Here is a 22,922-nt window from a genome sequence, read left to right as displayed (position 1 = left end):
TCATTTAAATTCATTCACTATCAATTCAGAAAATATTACACAGATTGATTCTAAGAGCACTTGCTTTTGAATGAATAATTATTTTATGAAAGGAGGATCCAGACCTTGTTTGTTAGAAACTATGAAACAAAGATATCCAAATTATCTGAAATAAAATTTGTCTCATAAAGCAAAATACACATTTTGCTTAGCTTGGGAAATAAAACAAGATGAATAAACCACATTCATTCATCATCCAGTGTGTGTTTTTGAAGGATGATGGGTAAGTTTGCACAGTGTATTTAGGTCATTAGACTTAGTATTGATTTATTAACATTTTCTCTCTCATCAGTTTTAGTTCCCCATTTGATGATATTATTATAAGCAGTTACAACATACAAGTTTTGAATTAACTCACTTATTATGACATCTAATTTAATATGGAGAATAAATAAACTATTTTATCAGAGAAAAAGAGGTATAATACAGAACCTCCTCAGCTGCCAAGCCCACCCCCAAGGAAATATTGTGGATTAGGACTCAGTTGGCTAAAGTTAATTACAGGGACAGCAGCTTTATAAGCAGGAAAGTGCCAAGCTCTAATAAAGGTACTTCCTAGGTATGATAATTACAAAATTAGATGAAACATTTATTAGGTTCACAGCAAATCCTTTATGAGACATAAGATGCTGGAGCTGAAACACAGCCAGATTTGGTAACAGCATGCAAACAACCTTCAGAGTCAAAAATCATTCAAAAATGTCTAATCCTATAACTGTATCAAAGCTGGCAGGCACTTACTACACAGAACATTAATTTAGGAGATTTAGAGGGGATTTTAAAGATAACCTTCTGTGCCAAATATGTTAAGAGCAATGTGTCTCTGGATAAAAATACTAAATATTTCATAATCTGTAGGAAGGATGAAGATACAAAATGTGAACAAGAGGAAAATTTCAACCCTACAGTGATTATAAAGTTTTCATTAGACTTCTTTGTTTATATGGGTGGGGTGGAATCTGTGCAAGGGCATGAACATAAAATCAGAATTATTTTCCTTCATATATAATAAAATGGCAATAAACAGAAGGATGGATCACAACCTGAAGATGTTTAATGGATAAGCAGAAGAGCACAGTCCTAGGAAACATGAATGAACTTGAAAGCTAGTGTTGGTAAAATCCTCTGCTCTTGTAACCCAAGTTTCTCAGCACCAGGATGAGTTGAGTCTTGTCCTAGCACCATGTGGACCATCTTAACCATCTTATGTGAAGCCTTTAATAACACTTACCTATAACTTCCAGTGAATTCTGAATCACTTCCCTAAACAACTAAAATTCAGCAACAGGAGTTTTTAGAAAACCAAGAATATACACTGAACCAAAAATAAATGACCAAAACATTTGATCTCACAAAGAAATGTCAAAAGTGACAGTACTCTCATTTGAAGGTATAAGATTCTATAGATTAAAGAGGTATATGGTTTTCTAAAATTATATTATCCTTTCATTATGTCCTTGGTTATATGAACTCGAAAACACCAGATTAAAAAATATCATGCAGGAAACATGCAAAAGGAAGATATAAGGACAATATAGCATTGATTACTGGTCCAAGGAAAAGGCACTAATATTTTGGAAAATATCTTATGATGCTTTTTTTCTACATGTGGACAAAATACTCCCCCATTAGGAGGATGTTAGAAAGAGCACAATGAAGCAAATCAAACAGATTGACAGAAAAGCTATAACTGTATCTTTACCTCTTTCTAATCTTTTAGAGCTTCCTAGAAGTGGACTAAAGTGGTGAATCTGTGCAAAAATAAATAAATAAATAAATAATATTTTAATTTAATCAGGTTAATTTGTATTCACTCGTGATTTACAATCAATTGTCTATAAGTTCTAATTTCTTTTGCTGCAGATTTTCTCTTCCTTTTAAACCTATAAAACTTGCTCAATCTCTTCAACCACATCCCTATGAATATTTTCAATTATGTTTTCAATTTCTGTATTTGAACCCACCCAGAAAACCCAAAGCTGAGGCAATCCAACAGACTGATTTCTTTGCTCCTAAACCCGGGCCGTTGAATCCAACTGGAGAAAATCGCAAAATCCTCAGAAAATTGCCTCTATAAATTAAAGTTCTTTGAGCTCAATAGGGGCATTTACCCTGCTCACCAATTCTCTGTTCTAAGGTTTTACTCCATTTTCCATAATATCTAATCAAACCATTTCTTATCTTCTTAACTGACCTGCTCTATTACCTCCCCACTCCTTCTCAGCAGAAAATCTCATCACCTACATCTCAGAAGTATAGACACACACAAATAAGAGCTTTTTCAAATTCCTCACACCCTATCTATAAATGTGATGGTGTATTGTCACTAACTTCTTTCTCTCCTTATGATAGGAGTGTCAAATTCTGATTCTGACTTTTCCATTTGTTCTCTGGATCCCATGAATGCTGCCTCAGGAATTTCATTCCAATTATTAAAGTTTATCCCATTTTCCCCCCACACTTTCTCTTTTTCTACTTGCATTTTTGAAACATTTCCATGTCTCTCCCATTTATTCTTACACTTCAAGCCTTCTCCAGTTCTATTTCCCTCTCTATTATCTAGCATTGCAAAGCTTCATAAACAAGACACTACCAATGCCTGCATCAGTTTCCTCTATTCGCATTTATTGTTAGGACCATGACAAAATCCAATTCCATCTTTTACTCATCCACTCAACAAGCTCTAAGTAGGACCATTACTGAATTTGTGTTCCTATATCCAATAAATACCTAGTACTATTTATGTACTCTCCATGGAGTATTTAATACTGGAAACCATAGCTTCCTCCTTGAAACCAAAATTCCCTGAGCGTTCTCAATGTTAAGCTCTTGTGGTTCTTCTCCTACCTCCTCATGACCTCTTCTTCTCGGCCTCCTGCTTTGCCTGGGTGAACCCATCTATTCATAGGACATACTAACCATTGTGCTGATGGCTCCTTTGACAGATTCTTTGAAGCACTTGTTACCCATTCAGGTCACCTCTCTTATCTGCACCCTTATAGCACAGTATTCTGTGCACTAACATATAAAAAAGATGAATGTGAAATATTGAGATTCACCATCAATCAAGAATCATCATTTATTTTGTTGTATCTCACATACACACACACACAATTGTGAAAGCCCTGGAATGCTAAGGTTCTTCTGGCATTATGGTTAAATATATTCCGTAGTGTAGTGTCTATCATACCTTTATAAAGTTTGAGTGATAAGCAAAAGATTAAATACTAGAGGTCAAAGTTTAAAATACAAGAAGACACAGGAGAATGACTTCATGATCTCGTATTAGGGAATAAATTAAAAGATAAATTTCAAACTAGAATCACTTTTTTATAGTACTTGTAATTGAAAAAAGATTAGTGTCCAGAATATATTAATAAAACTCTTTGAATAAATAAGCCAAATAGACATAAAAGGAAAAATAAACTGGCATTACATACACACACACACACACACACACACGCACACACACACACAAAATCCACATCATCTCAATGTGCAAGTAGCTATGCAATATCATTACATAAAAGTGAAATGCAAATTAAAATCCCCCAATGAGATGTAAGTTAATGTCCAATACATTTTGCAGAAGTTAAGAGTTATGACACCACTAAATATTAGCATTCTTGTTAAGAATAGGGCTTTTCACACAGGAGTTAGACAAATTCTAATGCCAGGCATCTTCTCTAGAGAATCCCTCACACATGAACACCAGGAAATCTGTATAAGATACTTGACATTATATGATTAATAGCAAAGGAAAAGGAAAATCCTAAATACTCTTAAAAATTAGAAAAGATGAGTTGCAATATATTCACACAAAGAATATAATGCAAGGACAAAATTAAGGAAATAGAACTCTGTTCATCAGTTTGGATAATCTTGAAAATCATGATACTCAAAAACAGTTACCTAAGAAGTTCATAAATCAGAAAAAAAAACAAAAGCAAATAAAGCTTTTGGGTTGCGTATGTGCATGTATGTGCATACTAGAAAGAAAATCACTTGAATGTTTACACTACCAGGTTTAGTAACGGTGCTAGGATTTTTTTTTTAATATATAACGATTTTTATTTTTTTGCAATTATAGCTGGTTTACAGTATTCTGTCACTTTTCTACTGTACAACAATGAGTGCTAGGATTTTTGTGACAGGAGCGAATTGGATTTGTCAGGAGTCCGTACTGGACTTAAAATATATTGGTTCTGTTCTGTTTCATAAGCTGAGTTGTGCGAGCATGAGTGTTTACATTTTACTGTAATTCTTTTAATTATATAGAACTGCTAATTGCCTTTTTAAAAATTTACAAAGTTCACTGGTGAACATGGAGAAGAGAAATTACCCACTAACTAAAAGACAGTGCAAGGTCTAGCTGAAATTTTTGAAAGCTGGGAGAGGTCTCTTGAGAGATGATCCCTTCAAGACACCCTTGTGATAATCCTTGAAACCTATGAAAGTATAACTCAACATGGCGAAGGGACTACAGATGTGAGTGAGTTGATCTGGAGCTCTGGCAACTATTCTGAATTATTCAGATGGACTCAGTGTAATCACGCAGTTGTGAAAAGTGGAAGAGGGAAGCAGATGATAGAGGAATATGTGAACATATGAGAAAGGCACAGAGAGGAAACCACAAGCCAAGGAGCACAGGCAGCCTCTAGAAGCTGGAAAAAGCAAGGAAACAGATTCTTTTCTAAAACTTCCGAAAGGAACACCATGCTGACAATACTATGATTTTAGTCCAGTAAGTTCCAGTTTGAACTTTAAATAATCAGAGTTCTAAGATAACAAAGTTGAGTGGTTTCAAGCCACTAAGTTATGTGTTAATTTGTTCTGGCAGTAGGAAGCAGCCATCAAAATGACCTTTGGGAAAGACAAAGAGAGGAAATTGCAGCAAATGTTGCTTACTGTTACCCCCACCACCACTCCACTACTGCTTAATTTGTGGATGACTCATACAGGGCATTTTGCAAAAATTGACTACCTATATCCTTTATATAAATTCAATAAGAAATATATGGGGTCACAATCATTATTTCCTTTTGACAGATAAGGAAACTAAGGCTCGGATGAGTAAAGAAAAGTATCAGTTGTTAAAAGTCACACTGCTTGTTAACTTGTATGTGGCTAAAACTATTTAATCATAAAATAGAAAGAACACAAATAATGTATTTAATTAGTAATTGAATTAATTATCTATTAAAGGCATGCATTTTTATGCATATACTTTGTGTTATCATTAATAGAGCAATGGGTATAATTACATATACGAACATATACTCATATTAAATAGTACCTATCTGATGAGGCAACATCTACAAAAACATTAATCACAGGTGAAAATTCCTCAAGCATGGACATGAGTCCTAAAAAAAGTTAATTAATTCTACAAGACTAGTTTTCAAACTCAAACCATTGTGAAAAAAAAGGAAAAGTATCAGTTTTGAATAGTTCTTATTTGACCTATTTTATGTCTGTTTGGGGAATATTATTATTATTATTATTATTATTATTATTATTGTCATTGTCTTTTTAGGCCCACACCTGTGGCACATGGAGGTTCCCAGGTTAGGGGTCAAATCAGAGCTGCTGCTGCCAGCCTATGCCACAGCCACAGCAATGCCACATCCACACCACATCTGTGGCCTACATGACAACTAATGGCAACACCAGATCCTTAACTCCCTGAGCAGGGCCAGGGAATGCACCCATGTCCTCATGGACTAGTCAGGTTTGTTACTGCTGGACCACAATGGGAACTCCCAGGAATATTATTTTAGTAATTTGCTCTAAATTTCACTCAAATAGAACACTGTGAGGGAAGTAAAATCTGAGTATCTGAAATATATTTCTCATTTTTTTTCATCAGATTAAATCACCATTTTTTTTTTGCATTGATTCTCTTATAAGTGAGAGGACAAATAAGATTGAGCATGTCAGAGAGAAAGAAAAAGAGAGAGAGAGAAAGAGAGAAAAAGAGAGATCCCAAGAGGATGAGCTTGTATTGATGGAGGAAAAACCTAGCAACTTTGGGGAGAAAAAGTTAAGTTACAGGCAATTATTTCTCTATTGCAGGATTTATTTTTTCAGACAAAGCCACACTTTTATTTTTATAAAAATGTCAATTCAAGTACAGAGAAAAATTGTTTACAAACACTAAAAAAAAAAAAAAAAAAAAAGATCAAAAGGAGATCAAAGACAGCATTAAAAAGATTAAGTTTAAAATTGTGGATAGCAGTCAACTTTTCATTTCACTTTTATTTAGAGTCAATTTAATGTCCAATTTTGACTGTACACAGAAACATGAATTGATTTTAATGGCATGTGCAGGGAAAAAAAAAAAAAAACTCACCTCAAATATTCTAACAAAAAGATGCCAAAGAAAGTAGTTATGCCCATAATGGTGTTATTGCACTATGCCTCAAAATTGTTACCATATAGTAAAAGAGAAAGTATTTGAAGAATGAAAAGTCAGAATGGGACTTGGAGCTCTGGTGAAAAAGTTCCCCTATATCATCAAGACCTAATATTCAGTCACAAAATCAGCTATCAGTTTTAAAATTACACAATTGTGCTGTGTTTCTATAGATCACATATTTCAGAAACAAAAATGACAAATTCACACACAAAAGAAAGGTAAAGTTTAATAATAAATACAGAGAGTTAATGTTTGCTTGCATTTGCTTTTAAAGAAGCTGGCAAAGAGTTACAAACTTTCCTAAAAATAGAGGTGATCTAAATTCAACATATATCTGCAGCTTTATAAATGTTCACATGCACAGTGTTTATTCACTTATTCTAAACTTGTTTATCCTTGCGTATTCTTGACCAAATGCTTATGAATTTGCAAGTGGTCAAGATCAAATAAACATTGAAAAGTAAATAAAGGCATTTCTAATGCTGTGGTTGATTTGTACCCCAGCAGAGAATCTGTGAAGAAATTGTCAAACTAGACCCTCTCATAATTGTACTCTCCTAAGTATAGTATGTGGCATTTGAAAGTTGCTATTTTGGCCCAGACCTTGGAATTATTCTCTTTAGATCTTAACAATAGCTTCTACTTTTATTTAAGTTGCCTTGTAATGTAAATAACAGACATGGTTACACCATTCCTAAGCCTCCTCTGAGTACAAGTGTAACACATCCCTGACCCAGCACCAATGAGATCAAGGATATGATGATAATCTTTGATTTCATGCAGGGTGGAGAGATGCTGGTCAAGGGTTTGAGTGAAAGCGGAGTATAAGATATAGGACAAGGTTTGGAGATACCATAAAGTTTAGAGATGTGTGTTTCTATCAAATATAATTCATAAAAACATCTTTTGCATTTTTTTTTAACCAACCATTTTGTTACAGCTGCATCAAAACAGCTGTTTCTATTAGAGACCATCAGAAAACAGATGGTAACCTCAAAAGGTAATTAAAGAGAATTTAAGGAAGGGGCTTTCACACATATGCAGTCACAGTGAAGGGACCTTGGAACACTCCAGAAGCAAAGTTGTGACCACCACAGCTCTGAACCCAGAAAGTGGGGCTAGAGCTGAGTTCTGAACCCAGTTAAAAGACAAGGGAACTCATTTGAATCTGTGGATAAAGGTCAACTTCTGAGGAGCAAAGAAAGTGGTGGAGAGCAGTGAGGAGTGGATCTGGGATGGAAAATAAGAATATCTAGTGCATTTTGCCCCTCAGAATTTGCTTTTCTTTGTTGATCAGTTATGATATTATAACCACTTGGTGTAAAGGTTGGTAACCACAGTCCTACCCAGAATCTGAATTGAAACTCTAGCCCCCATCAGGATGCTTTTTTATATGATAGAAAGGGTGGGGGTGGGAAATAGGCATGGTGAGGGGAAAGAAATAATTAATAAAAATATAGATTAATTATTTTTAGATTATTTTTTAGGAAAAAAAGGCTGAGTGTCTCATCCTTTTTGTTTACTTGTTTATTTGTTTTCAGATTTGTAAGGTCATATGATACCAGGATTATTATGGGCTGTTTAGATCCCTTCATCATGAAGTGTCTCATGGTCAAGGGCTCAGTCTCTGCTGGGGCCCAAGAACAAGCATGGAGCTTCTTATCAAACATACAGTATTGTCTCCTGAAGTAGCCTTATTCCAAAGCCCAAGTGGGCTGCCCTGTGATTTACATATTGATCTGCATATTGATTTACATATTATGGTTTGTCAATAAACATATCTCCCAGAAACTTCCAGCACCATAAAACTCAAGTAGGAGGTCAGTTTGCCTGCAGCTTGGACTTGCTATAGGAAGTCTTTATACAAATACATTTTATACTCTTTCAAAAACAATATAATATATGTAGGTGATCGTTTGACAACCGCAATAGCTTTTGTATTCAAAGAACTATGCTATTTTCATCAGAAAGAGGTATAAGATCATTTTAAGATTTTCTTGAACAAACACTAGAAAGGACTTTTTTCTTTGCTTCCATCTCTGGTCCTCTCTACTCCAACCCTCTCTTGCTTTTTCTTTATTATTTTCCCAACTCCTTCCCACAAGAAAGCACCCAGCTCATTTTTGTGCAAAAAGTAGGCAAACTGAGGTCACCAATATAGTTTCTGAACTAGGAGAAGTCTGCTCATTCATGCAAAATAATTACTTCTTTTGCTTTGCTCTCTCAAAGAATGATGATAACTCAAATGAGGGTGAAAGTGCTCCCTCTTCAGAATATGACTTTATTTTAGTTTTTCATTTTATACCATGAAGGTCTGTACCACAGGATCTTAATCAAGCTCTTTGAGAAACTTTTGGTGGAGTAATGCTTCTAACAGTGGTACAGTTCACATTAGGTTTTCTGCACTAATTAGAGCCACATGATTGGCAGGCCTAGGAATAATGTCTGTTTTATGCACTGCAACTAGGATAAAAATGGTTGGATATGCAATAAGGAGAAGCAGGAGTTATGATATGAAAATTTACTTCATCAATTTGAATATTTATCTTATTGTAAGCCTCCTAGGAGATTTCAGCTTTAACTCAACATATGTTCTGTAAATTTAAAATTAAATTTATTTGTACAAATTTGACACAATAGAAGTTTAAGCTCAAATGAAGGATGTAAGCATATGGTGGATTTTCCTCTAATTGAGAGACTTCTGCTATGGGAAGTTAGTAGAAGGGTTTGGTAGTTGCAGTTTCATTTTTATGGCCATATAACTGAACAAATTATTTATATTCTTAGTTGGCTGTTATTCTAAAGCAGAGATGAAAAAGATTTTTTTTTTTTACTAAATCACATTTAAGGAAATAACTGTGCCACTTAAAAAATATTTATATTTTTGTATAGGTTTCCATTTTCATATAAATAAATATGCATGTTTATTTATATGAAATAAATCCACTCATGGATTTACACACATATCTCTGCTCACCCAATGGATATTCAGCTTTTTTTCCAGCATTATTGAGGTATAATTGACAAATCAAGATATGTAAATTGTACAAGGTGATGATGCAACCTACATATCCATTGTGAAATAGTACTTCTAATAAAAAAGGAAATTTCCAGCTGGGAGGAATCTCTAATCTTCAGATATCTTTGGTTAAGAGGCATTCAACTTATCATATGCTTCCCAGTAACTTTTCAACCTTTTCTAATCTAGCTTCTGGTAGCATCATTACACAAAAACCACCAGGAGTAAATTCACCAAGGAGTCTCTAAAGAAAAAAAAAAGAAAAAAAAATCAGTTGTTATAGTCTCAGCACCAGAGTTTTTTGACAACTTTTTTTTTGAGAAGAGTTTCTTTTCTTGAAACACCCTTTTCCTTAGCTTCCTTGACACTCTACTCTCATAGATTCACTGGTTCCACTTTCCTTCTACTTATTCTCCTTATTTACCCATATTCAAACAAAGAACACACTTTCTAGAACTGATTCTAATTCATAAACATGATGAAGTGCATCTTCATCTTGCCCGATGCCTTCCTACCTGGTTGTCCTCAGAGAGGTAGACATAGACTTGAATCCAGATAGTTTATTTGTTTTAAATTAAACAGTGAGTGGAATGGCATAAGCCCATGAGTTTTCCAAACAGTACAGTTTTTAAAAAAATTTTCTGCTTGAAGAAGTGACAGAGCCATGAAATAGGTAGATATCCTGCTGTCTTTTATCCCAGCCTCTTTACTTCTGGCTCCTTCCCAATTTTAATACAGCCAGGCCTACTATATCAAGAATAGTTCTGAAGAAATTCTGTCAGTTTCCTGAATAATACGGTCACCACCAAAACTTAGCCTTCCAAAATAGCTGCTTCTGAAAACTGAGATTCCAAGAGGTCTATTTTCTTCATTCCTAGACCTGGGCGTTTTTTGTATCAGAAAAAATGGTGATGGTGGAATTGTACATGATTCTCTCTCTCTCCTCTTTTCCCATGATTCCTCCTTGCACTGGTGAGAGAAGACATGAGTTCTCATTGGTGTTTTTTGGTTTTGGTTTGCTTTTTAAATCTGCCTTTGTTTCCACTTCTAGCCTACAAATTTAGGGGGGGTGAAGTGAAACATTTCTTCTGTTTCTATGGCTGTAATGAGAATTTTCTGTTTCCTAGGAAAAATTTTCTTTTGGTATTTCAACAAAGATCTTGAAAGAAGAAAGCTGGATATCTCTGCTCAAGCTGTTGCTATTTTGGAAACACCACCACACAGGATTTTTTTTTTGATAAATGACTTTTGCCAATTTTTTTTTCAATGTGCATGATGAAGGAAATTAGAGAAATCTCCACAATCAAGCTGATGTGATTCTTTATCATCAGTTCTTAAATGTGACATATAGGGTCTCTTTTATACCTTGTTACCAAACTCAAGTTTGGCTGCTCTCTACACAAAAGCCAATCATTTGGGAGGCAAGTGTCCATAGAAAAGAAAGAAAAGCCAGCAATCTGGGGAAAAGGTGGAGTTATGTCCTGAGACTAACTTTGAAGATTCTACTCAACCGTATTTTTTTTTCTTTGCTTTCTTTCTTTTTTCTTACCTTTTTTTTTTTTTTTTTTTTTTTGTCACACCTATGGCATCTGGAAATTCCACGGCCAGGAATCAAAGCTGTACCACAGCTGTGACAAAGCTGGTTTCTCAACTGCTAGGCTACCTGGAAACTCCTTCTCCTTCTATCTTTATTTATTTATTTATTTATTTTTTGTCTTTTTGCCATTTCTTGGGCTGCTCCCACAGCATATGGTAGTTCCCAGGCTAGGGGTCCAATTGGAGCTGTAGCCACCAGCCTACGCCAGAGCCACAGCAACGCAGTATCGGAGTCACGTCTGCAACCTACACCACAGCTCACGGCAACACCGGATCCTTAACCCACTGAGCAAGGGCAGGGACCGAACCCACAACCTCATGGTTCTTAGTTGGATTCGTTAACCACTGTGCCACGACGGGAACTCTATTCTCCTCCTTCTTCTTCTTCCTCTTTTGGCCATGCCCACATGTGTAAGTTTCCGAGCCAGGGATTAAACCACTGTGACAATGCTAGATCCTTAATCCACTGAGCCAAAAGGGAACTCCCCATGAAAGTTTTTAAAGGAAGACTCATTTGGGGAGAGGAGTCAGAGTCTTCCTTATCTTTCCCTGTGTACAGGCTTTCTTCTGATTGGTTGGTGGTGAGGTAACAGGGTTGGTGTTACCTCAACCATTGGTTGGTGGTGAGGTGTTCCAGGAATCTTGTGCTCAGCCTAAAGTTATCATCCTCCACTTGGGTGGGGGCCTTTCTTCTTAGAGAAGCACTCAAAGATAGTGGTGTATACATTTCTTGAGGTGGAATGAGGATCTTGACTCAAGACTACATATTGTTTCTTGACCGCTCTTCCTTTGTTTTTGCATATTCCCTCCTTTTCCTGAGAAGCCACTGTTTGAATCTGCCCTTTGGAACACAGAGAAAGTCAAGAAGGCCAAATAAATCTCATTTCCTAAAAATAAGATATGGGCGGGCCCTTCAAGGACTTGTACCCAAGAGGACCCCACAGGTACTCTTCCAGTTCACATGAAATCCATGATGAAAGGTATCAGTTCAAATGTTTCAGTAAGTGTTTTAAGATTTACAGGGGAAAGAAGCCCTAGAATACATATATGAACAAATTTGGGAAGCAATTCAAGTACATAATTTATGAACAAAGGAGAAAGGGTAAAATACTTTTGGAGAAGAGATTCAAACATACATCTTAAAAATAATAAAATCAACAGAAAATAAGATAAAGTGTACATGCAAAACATACATAGATACATATATATTTGAAATGAAAGTCACAGTATTTTCATACTGATATTGGGTTTTAAAATAGGCGAAATCAAATTATTTCTATGGGAGTGAAGATTTTCTTCATCATGGCCTGATTTGGAAGTTATAGAGAAAAATGGGACTGGATAGGATAAAAATGGGATAGGAATGGAAGCTGAATCTTCCATTCCTATCCAGAAGCCACGCTGTGGCTCTGAAAATTATTGTAACAGAAATAAAGAAAATGGCTCTCAGAGAAGAAAAAGCACATCTTTGCAAGAGAGAAAAAAATCATTTTGTGTTGGAAACTGATATTTCTATCCTAGAAAACTTTAATCCGTGTGTGAAATAATGAGCTCAAGAGTCAACAGACATTTTTCTCCAATAGCAAAGGTCACCAGCCTTTGGTTGTTCACACAGCAGCTGTTTTGCTTTCCGGGTACATGAGCCTCATTTGAAAAGCATTCCTGTGTGATGGCTGCTTGGTCTCCATTAAGCAGAGCACAGTCTGTTTCAAGGGTGAGAGTGACACATACCAATGCTGAACTTGGACAGAAATCTTAAGAAATATTATTTCATGGACAATTGCAAAATGGCATTTGGCCATTCAAATAACATCCTGGTATGGTATCACTTCAAGGGTGGTGTCATTTTAGAAATTGGTTAAATATACTTTATTTAATTAGTTATTTATTACAAAATTTCTGAAAGGACTAGATATATTACATATTTAAATGGCCTTTAAAATGCTGTGATAGTTTATTTTATGTGTCAATGTGACTGGGTCACAGGGTACCCAGATTAAATGTTACTGTCCAGGTGTGTCTTTGAGGGTATTTTTAGATGAGACTACCATTTAAATTGGTGCACTCAAGAAGGCAGATTGCCTTTGCCAATGTGAGAAGCATCACCCAATGCCTTTGTTACAGAAACTTGGCCTCTGTCCACCAGTGCCAAATAGAAATGCAGAGACAGAGTTTTGGGTGAGGGAGAAAAAATAGTTTTGCTTGTTTTGCCAGGCAAAGGAGACCATAGCAGGTGAATGCCTTAAAGACTCTGTCCTTCCTTGGAGAAGAATTGTGGGAGTTTTATAGTCTAAAAGGAGAAAAAAGGGCTTTCAGATAAGAATTAGGATTGGGGCAAAGATGCATTCTTCTTTCTTTGGGGGAATGTGCGTCCTTGAAGCTGCTGTCAGGCGATCTCAGCGTGATTCTGGTGGTGGTTTTCTGGGTTGTCGCCTAGAATAACAGTATTTGCAAAAAGGGCATATTGATCAGAGATTAGAACAAAGTAGGACACTTCCTGAAAAACATCATATGCTAATAATCTTTAATCCACAGGCAACTGTGCTCAGGGTACCTAATCTTTAGTTTGCAGGTGACTGTGTTTGGGACAAAATCCAATGAGGGAGAAGGCTAAGGAAGGACTCCAAGCTGTTGAATTTTAAAGCATTCATTTCTAAAGGAAACATAAGTAATGTAACCTTTCTCTTAGGTGTATAAAATGCCTACATCATTATGCATAATCCTTGAGAACCAGGACCTGCCCCAGGGCTGTGCTAATGTGGTTTGAATGTTCCTCCCTTGTCTATGCATCCCTTCCCTTCCCCTATCAGCAACTTCCTGAACCTGACCTTGGAACAGGAAAGGCCCATGAAAACAATATTTGGGGAGTTCCCGTCGTGGTGCAGTGGTTAACAAATCCTACTAAGAAACATGAGGTTGCAGGTTCGATCCCTGGCCTTGCTCAGTGGGTTAAGGATCCGGTGTTGCCATGAGCTGTGGTGTAGGTCGCAGACGCAACTTGGATCCCGAGTTGATGTGGCTGTGGTGTAGACTGGTGGCTACAGCTCCGATTGGACCCCTAGCCTGGGAAACTTCATATGCCGCCGGATTGGCCCAAGAAATGGCAAAAAGACAAAAAAACAAAACAAAACAAAAAACAAGATTTGGGAAACAAAAACAAAAAAAAAAACCCAAGATTTGGGAAACACAGAAAGGCTTTTGTGCCCAGGATCCCAACAGGGCCCTGTTGGCTTATCTTGAGGGCCTGAATAGAACAAAAAAGAGAAGAAGGGAAGATTTACCCCCTGCCTACTTGCCTGCTGAGCTGTGACCTCGATCTTCTGTCCTTGCACTGGACTATGAGTTTTATTTCTCTGGAGAACCCTGATTAATACACATATGCAAGAAATATAATAGTTTTAGTGCCCCCCAAATAATATATGCATATGAAAAATTTAAATAGCACTGGAGCAGTTGAAGGGGAACTAAATAGGATTTCCTGCTGACAATTATGCACCTGCCAACCCCCCCGCCTTCATCATTACCAGTGCCTTGTATGTTATTTCAAATTTAACAATTTCAGATCTATTTCTTTGAATCAGTGGGTACATCTCTAGTATGATTATTAAAATACAAATGTAGCAATATGTGTCTTATTAATTATCACCCTGAGAGTAATTAGAAAGGGCAGCAACCTCAGAGTTCCTTAGAGTTATGGGAACAGAGAGGCATGATAAAAATGCAGAGTGTGTAGAGGGCAAACTTTGTTTCTATCACAATTTTGCTGGAGTACTGACTTTAATTGTTATAACAGTGCAGAATCAATGTCACAAAATGATGAAGCGTATCCGTTCTAGAGCCAAATTTCCAAGGTTATCTGGGCTGAAACAATTTCTAGTTCTGTGAATTTGGCTGTCATTTAACTTCTTTCTGCCACTGTTTCCTCATTTGTAAAATGTGGCTGATGATAATGCATGCCTTACAGGATTATTGTAAATATTCAATATACTGATAAGTGAAAACTATACTAGTGCTCGGCCCATTTTAATTGAGAAGTAAACATTAGCAACTTTCAAAAAATAGTGAATATTACTAATGTTCACATAGCTATTGAGGCACATATTGCTTAGACTGAAATTAGCTAAGAATATATAGCATATATACATGCATATAATATTTATATACTTACACATTTATACATATATATTTATAGTCATACTTTCTGCAAATGTATTCCCAGTAATCTTGTTTCTGGCTAGTTTGACCTATGTTTTTATATGAATTTGAGACCTATATATATTCATGAAATCAATGAATGCTTATCAAGTTGTGTTTAAGTTTATGCCATTTTAAGATCTACTAAGCATCTTAACTCCACAGGCTGGTATACATGCGAGCATATGTTCCCATTCCTTTATGACATAATAAACATTTTTAATCTAAAATTAGCAGTTTTCAATTAATTTAGCTCATATTTTCATGCAGCTTTCATCTACCTAGAGATAAAACATGTACTCTGCGTATGCGTAATTATTTCAAATTCCAAGAAACACATAAATATTATAGTGTCATAAAATGTACTTTTCATAGTTTTTATTATTTAATTCTATTATTCTATGTAATCAAGAAGAAATAAAACTAAGAAGAAGAAAATAATTTTCCATCACTTCCCAGCCATTAAAAAAGCATGCAAGCCTTTCTCTTTTCCCATTCTTTATCCAAATATCATATGATACTCAACATTGTTTTTTTATTTTTTTGTCTTTTTGCCATTTCTTGGGCCTCTCCCGTGTCATATGGAGGTTCCCAGGCTAGGGGTTCAATCGGAGCTGTAGCCACCAGCCTACACCAGAGCCACAGCAACACAGGATCCGAGCCGCGTCTGCAACCTACACCACAGCTCATGGCAACGCCAGATCCTTAACCCACTGAGCAAGGCCAGGGACCGAACCCGCAACCTCATGGTTCCTAGTCGGATTCGTTAACCACTGCGCCACAACGGGAACTCCGACACTCAATATTTTTTTTTTTTGAAAACATACCCTAATAATTTAGTTGCTATCATGATATGCAAATTGGTGGTAGCAGACAGAGTATATGTACTTTCAATGATTTTTGATGAAGTTACCATCCAATGTTGGTTACTGAGGTTTATGACTCCACATAACAAATCTGTTTCTACCGTGAAATACCATCAATAATTGTAATGGAAGCTTTATCTTTTCATTTATTTCATATTGGTTTACGTAGGTTACTATGTTTATACTGTGTTTGATGCTTTATCTGCCTTTACGATACCAGTTTTACCAAATTAAGTGTTGTACATATATATGCTTTCATAGTTGTAGTATGTATTTCATGACCGAATTTTCACATAAAACAGGCTCAGAATAAAAGTCCTTTCTTTCTATATTCGACGTCTATTTTTAATAGTTGAGTGTGTGTTATCCAGGATCTCAATCTAAGTTTTTAAACGTATTGATAAGTGGGACCATGTCAAGGTAGGACAAATGCCTTGTGTCCTAGGAATCCATTTAATCCTCACAACTCTGACTCTATGGGGAAGAGAAGCCAGGTGCTAGTTTTCTGATTTAGGATGTGAGAAAGCAGACACAATGAACCTTAATATTTTTAAATTTGAATCCTGTGGAACTAAATGTATCTATTCAACTGCACACTAAGAATCAAAAGAAAAAAATTTTTCTGGAGTTCCCCTCGTGGCACAGTGGAAACGAATCTGACTAGGAACCATGAGGTTGCGGGTTCGATCCCTGGCCTCACTCAGTGGGTTAAGGTTCCGGCCTTGCCATGAGCTGTGGTGTAAGCCACAGATACGGCTCGAATCTGGTGTTGCTGTGGCTGTGGCATAGGCCAGCAGCAACAGCTCTGATTAGACCCCTAGCCTGGGAACTTCCATATGCCGTGGGTGTAGCCCTGTAAAGACAAAAGATAAAAAAAAAAAAAAAAAAAAAAAAAAAAAAAAGAACATTTCTTTTTTGGCTGCCCTGAAGCATATGGAGTTCCTGGGCCAGGGATTGGGTCAGAGCCACAGCTCTGACTTAGCAAACTTCATGGCATCTGTGGCAGTGCTGGACCCTTTAACCCACTGTGCCAGGCCTCAGTGTGAACCTGCATTCTAGCACTGCAGAGATGCCACCCATCCTGTTGCACCACAGCAGGAACTCCAAAAGAAAATTTTATATCAGAAAATATCTAATAAGGTGGCAGAAATTAATGCTAACATAAGAGTATTTAGAGTAAATGTAAATGGGGTGTATGCGTTTCCTAGGACTGCCATCACAAATGACCCAAACTTGGGCTTAAAACAACCGAAACTTATTCTCTCAAGTTCTGTAGGCCTAAAGACTGATATCAAGGCATCAGCAGGGCTGTGTTCCCTGCAAGGACTCATTTCCCAGCTCCTGGTGGATCCAGGCATTCCTTGAATTGTCACATCACTCGAATCTCCATCTCCATGGTCACGTTGCCTCTTCCTCATCTGTCTTCTCCTCTGTGTGTCTGTCCTAAATCTTCCTAAAGCTTTTGCTTCAGATCAGTGTCATTGCATCTAGGGATCAGCTGTATAATCCAAGGTAAACTTTTCTTTTTCAGAACCCTAAGTTAATCACATCTTTTGCCATGTATGGTAATAGTCACAGGTCCTAGGGGTTAGGGTGTAGATATGTGTCTTTTTCAAGGTGATCATTTGGCCTACAACATAGGGTGGTGATATTGTGTAAGGGGGAAAAAAACCCAACAATATATTGTCTGTAAGAAATTCACTGAACTGAAAAGGGTACACAATTCTGAAACTACATTGATAAAGCCAAACACAATAGGCAAATGTAAATCCCCAAAGTCACTCAATACAGATTTTAATATTAAATGATATGTAATTCAAACTAAAATTATAAGTAGTAATACTTTAAATACTTGTAAATGAAAAATAGATTTCGAAGTTATAACAGGAAGTTCCTATTGTGGCTCTGTGGGTTATGAACCTGACTAGTACCCGTGAAGATGCAGGTTCTATCCCTGGCCTTGCACAGTGGGTTAAGGATCTGGCATTGCAACAAGCTATGGTGTAGGTTGTGGCTTAGGCCAACAGCTGCAGCTTCGATTATGACCCTAGCCTGGGATCTTCCATATGCTGCAAGTGCAGCCCTGAAAAATCAAAAAAAAAAAGTTATGTATGTTTGTATACATAGCCTCTAATTGTATTTTTAAAAAAACAAAATATTGAAAATGGAAAAAGCAAATAAACTATTGCCATTTAAAATTTACCTCTCACAAAGAGATTTGCTAATCACATAATAAAAGAGAAATATATGTACAGAATTACAATAATGTGATTAGTATGCTTGAAACAGGAAAATATGTGATAGACACCTTAACTTGACCTAGTGTTTTAATAAAAAATTAATAACAAATGATCTTTTCTTCGTTTTGTTTTTCCTTTTGTGATAAGAGTACCTACCATAATATCTACTCCCTTAGTAAAAAATTAAGTATAAAATATAGTAATTTCATCCATAAGGCCCTATGTTATAGAGCAAATCTCCAGAATTTTTATCTGGAGAAACTTTGTACCCTTTGATTGACATTTCCTCAATTTCCTCTCCTCGCTGGCCCTTGGCAATCAACACCAAGTACTCTCTGTTTTTATATGTTTGACAAACAAACATGATTCTTAACGAAAAATTGTTGGAAATATCTCCTGTAGGATCTGAAACAGGATAAAGATTCTTGCTATTGCCACTACTAATTAACATAAAGTTAGAATTTACAAGCACCAAAATGATTTTTTAAAATAAGATATAATAGTTATAAAATTGGTAGGAAAAAGTCAAAGTACTATCATTTGGAGATGGTATGATTATATCGAAACCTCAACTGGATTAAGACACATTTCTAGAACGATGAGAAAATTTAGCAAATGTCTTATTTACAAGATCAATTTATGAAACCATCTGTATCTTTCTGTGTGATGAATAGTCAATTAAATGTAATAGAAAAATGAAGTATTATTCATAATATCAGGAAACATAATAAATATTGTTTGTTTTTCTTATCAAAGACAAACCATAATTCCACACTTTAAGCAAGGGTGAAATTGACTGGTACAATATCTTATAAATCATGAGTATAGTGGGCTAAATGGTGAAATTCTCTACCCACAAATATATGTCAGGTCCTAATTTCTGGACCTGTAAGCATTACCTTATATGGTCAAATATTGACTATTACCTTACATGGAAAAATTTGTAGTTTAAAGATCATGAAAAGAGGTGATTATTTTGCCATCTCAAGGAAAAGAGAGGCAGAGGAGATTTTATAGTCAGATCCACAGAGGAGAAGTGATATTAAGATGGAGCATAGAGTGATGTAGCCAGGACTCGGGAAAGACAACAGCAGCAATAACTTGTGAAAGGAAGGGATGGATGACCCCCAAGGCCCTCTGGAGGGACTGCAGTCCTATTGACACCAAGATTTCAAGTCTCCGGCCAAGAGAACTAGGAGAGAATAGATTTATCTTATATTTTTTTAAGATTTTTATTTTTCTATTACAGTTGATTTACAATGTTCTGTCAACGTCTGCTGTACAGAAAAGTGACCCGGTCATATATATATATGTATACACACATTGTTTTTCTCATATTATCCTCTATCATGTACCATCACAAGTGACTAGATATAGTTACTTCAGCTACACAGCAGCATCTCATTGCTTATCCTCTCCAAATGCATCTTCTTATTTTAAGCTAAGTTTATTTTAGTGTTTGCAGTGATTTGTTACAGAAGACACAAAAACAATACATATTTTGATATCAAAAGTGGTTCTAAAAGAATATGATCTTATGGATGAAGTTTCTCAACTTGTTCTGGGCTTTCTAGAATTGGTTCTCTAATCTGATCATAGGTACAAATCAATCTATTTCTACCCATATAGAGAATATTAGTAGCCCAATGTGAGGTGCAGTAATAGAAATGCACAAAATATCACCACTGGTTCTCCTAGCAAGTATATATGCATATGTGTGTGTGTGTGGTATATGTGTGTGTATAGTAATATTTTAGATAACTATGTATTTTATACTTTAGAATATTTGGGTTAAAATAATGAGTAGGAGTTACACTGTGGCACAGTGGGTTAAGAATCCTATTGCAGCAGCTGAGGTCACTGCTGAGGTATGGATTGTGGTTCAATCCCCAGTCAGGTGTAGATGGTTAAAGGAACCAGTGTTGCCACAATTACTGTGTATGTCACAGCCGCTGGTCGGATTCAATATGCCATGGGTACAACTCTGGGAATGCCCATATACTACAGGGGCAGCCATAATAATAATAATAATAATAATAATAAGTATAAGTATAATAAGTATAATGAGAGTGGCTGATTGTTCCTAACTGCACTGGAGAAAATAGAAGAAAGAAAAAATGATAGGGGTTTGGGATTGGCATATGCACACTGAGTTATATGGAATGATTGGCCAACAGGGACCTGTCACATAGAACAGAGAACTCTACTTAATACTGTGATAATCTATGTGGGAAAAGAATCTGAAAGAGAATGGATGTGTGTACATGTATAGCTGAATCACTTGGTTGTATAGACAAGATTTACACAACACTGTAAATCAACTATACTTCAATAAAACTTTAAAAATTAAAAAAAAAGTAAAAAAAAAAAAAAAATGAGCGCATCAGATTTCCAGCTCAAGCCCTGAATCCATGACCTGAAATTTTCTCTCTCTGTCCTAAAACAAACCATCAAACCCTATCTCCTGCAGCTGTAGAATTGAGATTCTAAAAATACAATGTCGCATCCTGTGAATGATGGATCATAAGACAATTTGAATTCTTGAATGTCTTAAGAGGATATCTTTTGTTAAATAGAGGGCATCATTAGGAAGAAATGAAATACTGAAAATTGGAACGGCTAGATCCTGGTGAAGCTGTAAGCAGTGAACCCTTAAATTCTATTGAGTGTTTTTGTGTCTTTTTTTCACAGTCAGAGCAATGCTGGATCTGAGCCGTATCTGAGACCTACACAGCAGCTCACAGCAATGACGGATCCTTAACCCACCGGGCAGGGCCAGAGACCAAACCCATGTCCTCATGGACACTAGTCAGGTTCATTACACTGAGCCACAATGAAAACTCTTCTACTGAGTCTTCTTTGACAATAGAAGCTGTCCTTCTATCACGTCTGAGGAAGTCGACCCGGCTTTGCCTGAAGAAATTAATGGCCTCCCTTGAAGCGGTTGCTTCTGAAGACAGCTGATTCTTCTCAGGACCCACCCTCTCTAACTCTTTTAGCTTCTAGACCAATAACTACAGTCAAGTCCCAGCAGGTCATAAAAGTGAAGTAAAACATGTCCTACAAGGAGGTGTCCTGCACACAAAGGTATATAGACATAAATCTGCGAAATATGTGTACAAAAAGATAAAAAGAATGAAGAATAATGGTGAAAGAAATATGAAGTTGGTTCAGGCTGAATTTATTAATATGGGTCAAGTAAGCAAAGGACCTGGATTCAGTTTTTCAGCTTGATGGGTTTGAAAAAGCTCTAACAATGTGTTTGTTTTGTTGCCTGAGAGATGGATCACAAAATACTGCACAAAGTTGAAATGCAAGACCTTCTCTGATAGCTCGTAGAGGAAGGTGTTGAAAGGTTTAGAAATATTAGAGTGTTAAAGTACGTTAATCTCAGAAGAGTTGCTCGCCCACCTCAGGAGAGTCCAGAAAGCATACTTTTTACATTACTTTGAGACATAAAATAATTACTTCATGAGCCACAGAATCTTTGAAGAGATATTTGATATCTCTTCTCTATAGGCAAGAAATTACAATGGAAACTGCTGCTCGTGAACAGAAATTCTTACCTGCAGTGGGGATAACTGGATCCCAGGGGACAAGGGGAAGAACTCAATCACCAGAGACAAGGTGAATCTGGTTGCCGTAATGGACAGTGGAGTCAAAGCAATAATCAGAATAGTTGAGAAAGAGATAGGGAGTCTATGAAATTCTTACTTTATGAAATGTAATGCTACATTGAGTGCATAGAGGTCTTAAATGACAAAAACGGAAAGCCATGTAACCTCTATAAGTTCGCAGATGTGAACCAGTCTAGAGACCCAGAATTCCTTGAACAAAACGGTGGCCACTCCTCTTGAGAAAGAATCCAGCTATGCTATCAAATTTTATACTTTTTTTGGGGGGGTTGCTTATTTACTTATTTCTTTATTTGTCTTTTTAGGGCCACATCCATGGCATATGGAAATTCCCAGGCCAGGGGCTGAATTGGAGCTACAGCTGCCAGCCTACATCGCAGCCACAGCAGCGCCAGATCTGAGCTGTGTCTGCAACCTACACCACAGTTCACAGCAACACCAGATCCTTAACCCACTGAGTGAGACCAGGGATTGAACCTGCATCCTCATGGATACCAGTCAGGTTTTTAACTCACTGAGCCACAGTGAGAACTCCCCAAAATTTATACTCTTGATTTTTCTTCCAGCCTTCTTGAAAGGGGCATATGTCCTTTTACTAGATTTCCTAAGATTTGGGGTAAAATGAAATATTCATATTTTTTGAGGATCACTGAGCATTGGCCCTCCCTGAGTTGACACTAATTCCAGGAGAGCTATATGCCATTGTGTTCTATTACTCAGAATAGGGGGCTTATGGAAGTCAGATGATCAATGCTGTCTTAGCTCAGGTACATTTGACACTGCACTAGTGGGTCCCTCAGTCCATCCTTTGATTATTTCTCTCATTGTAGGCTGTATTAATAGGAAGCATCTACACATTGGTTCCCTTACCTATGGAGTGAGGGCTGCTATGGTGGGGAAGGCCACACGGAAACC

This window comes from Sus scrofa, chromosome 11 (assembly GCF_054392235.1).
Source record: "Sus scrofa isolate SSC_HxYL_T2T_F1_AM1 chromosome 11, Sscrofa_HxYL_maternal_Yorkshire_Landrace_v2.0, whole genome shotgun sequence".
In the NCBI taxonomy this organism is placed as follows: Eukaryota; Metazoa; Chordata; class Mammalia; order Artiodactyla; family Suidae; genus Sus; species Sus scrofa.
The sequence above is the reverse complement of the archived record's forward strand: the minus strand, read 5'-3'. Positions refer to the sequence as shown.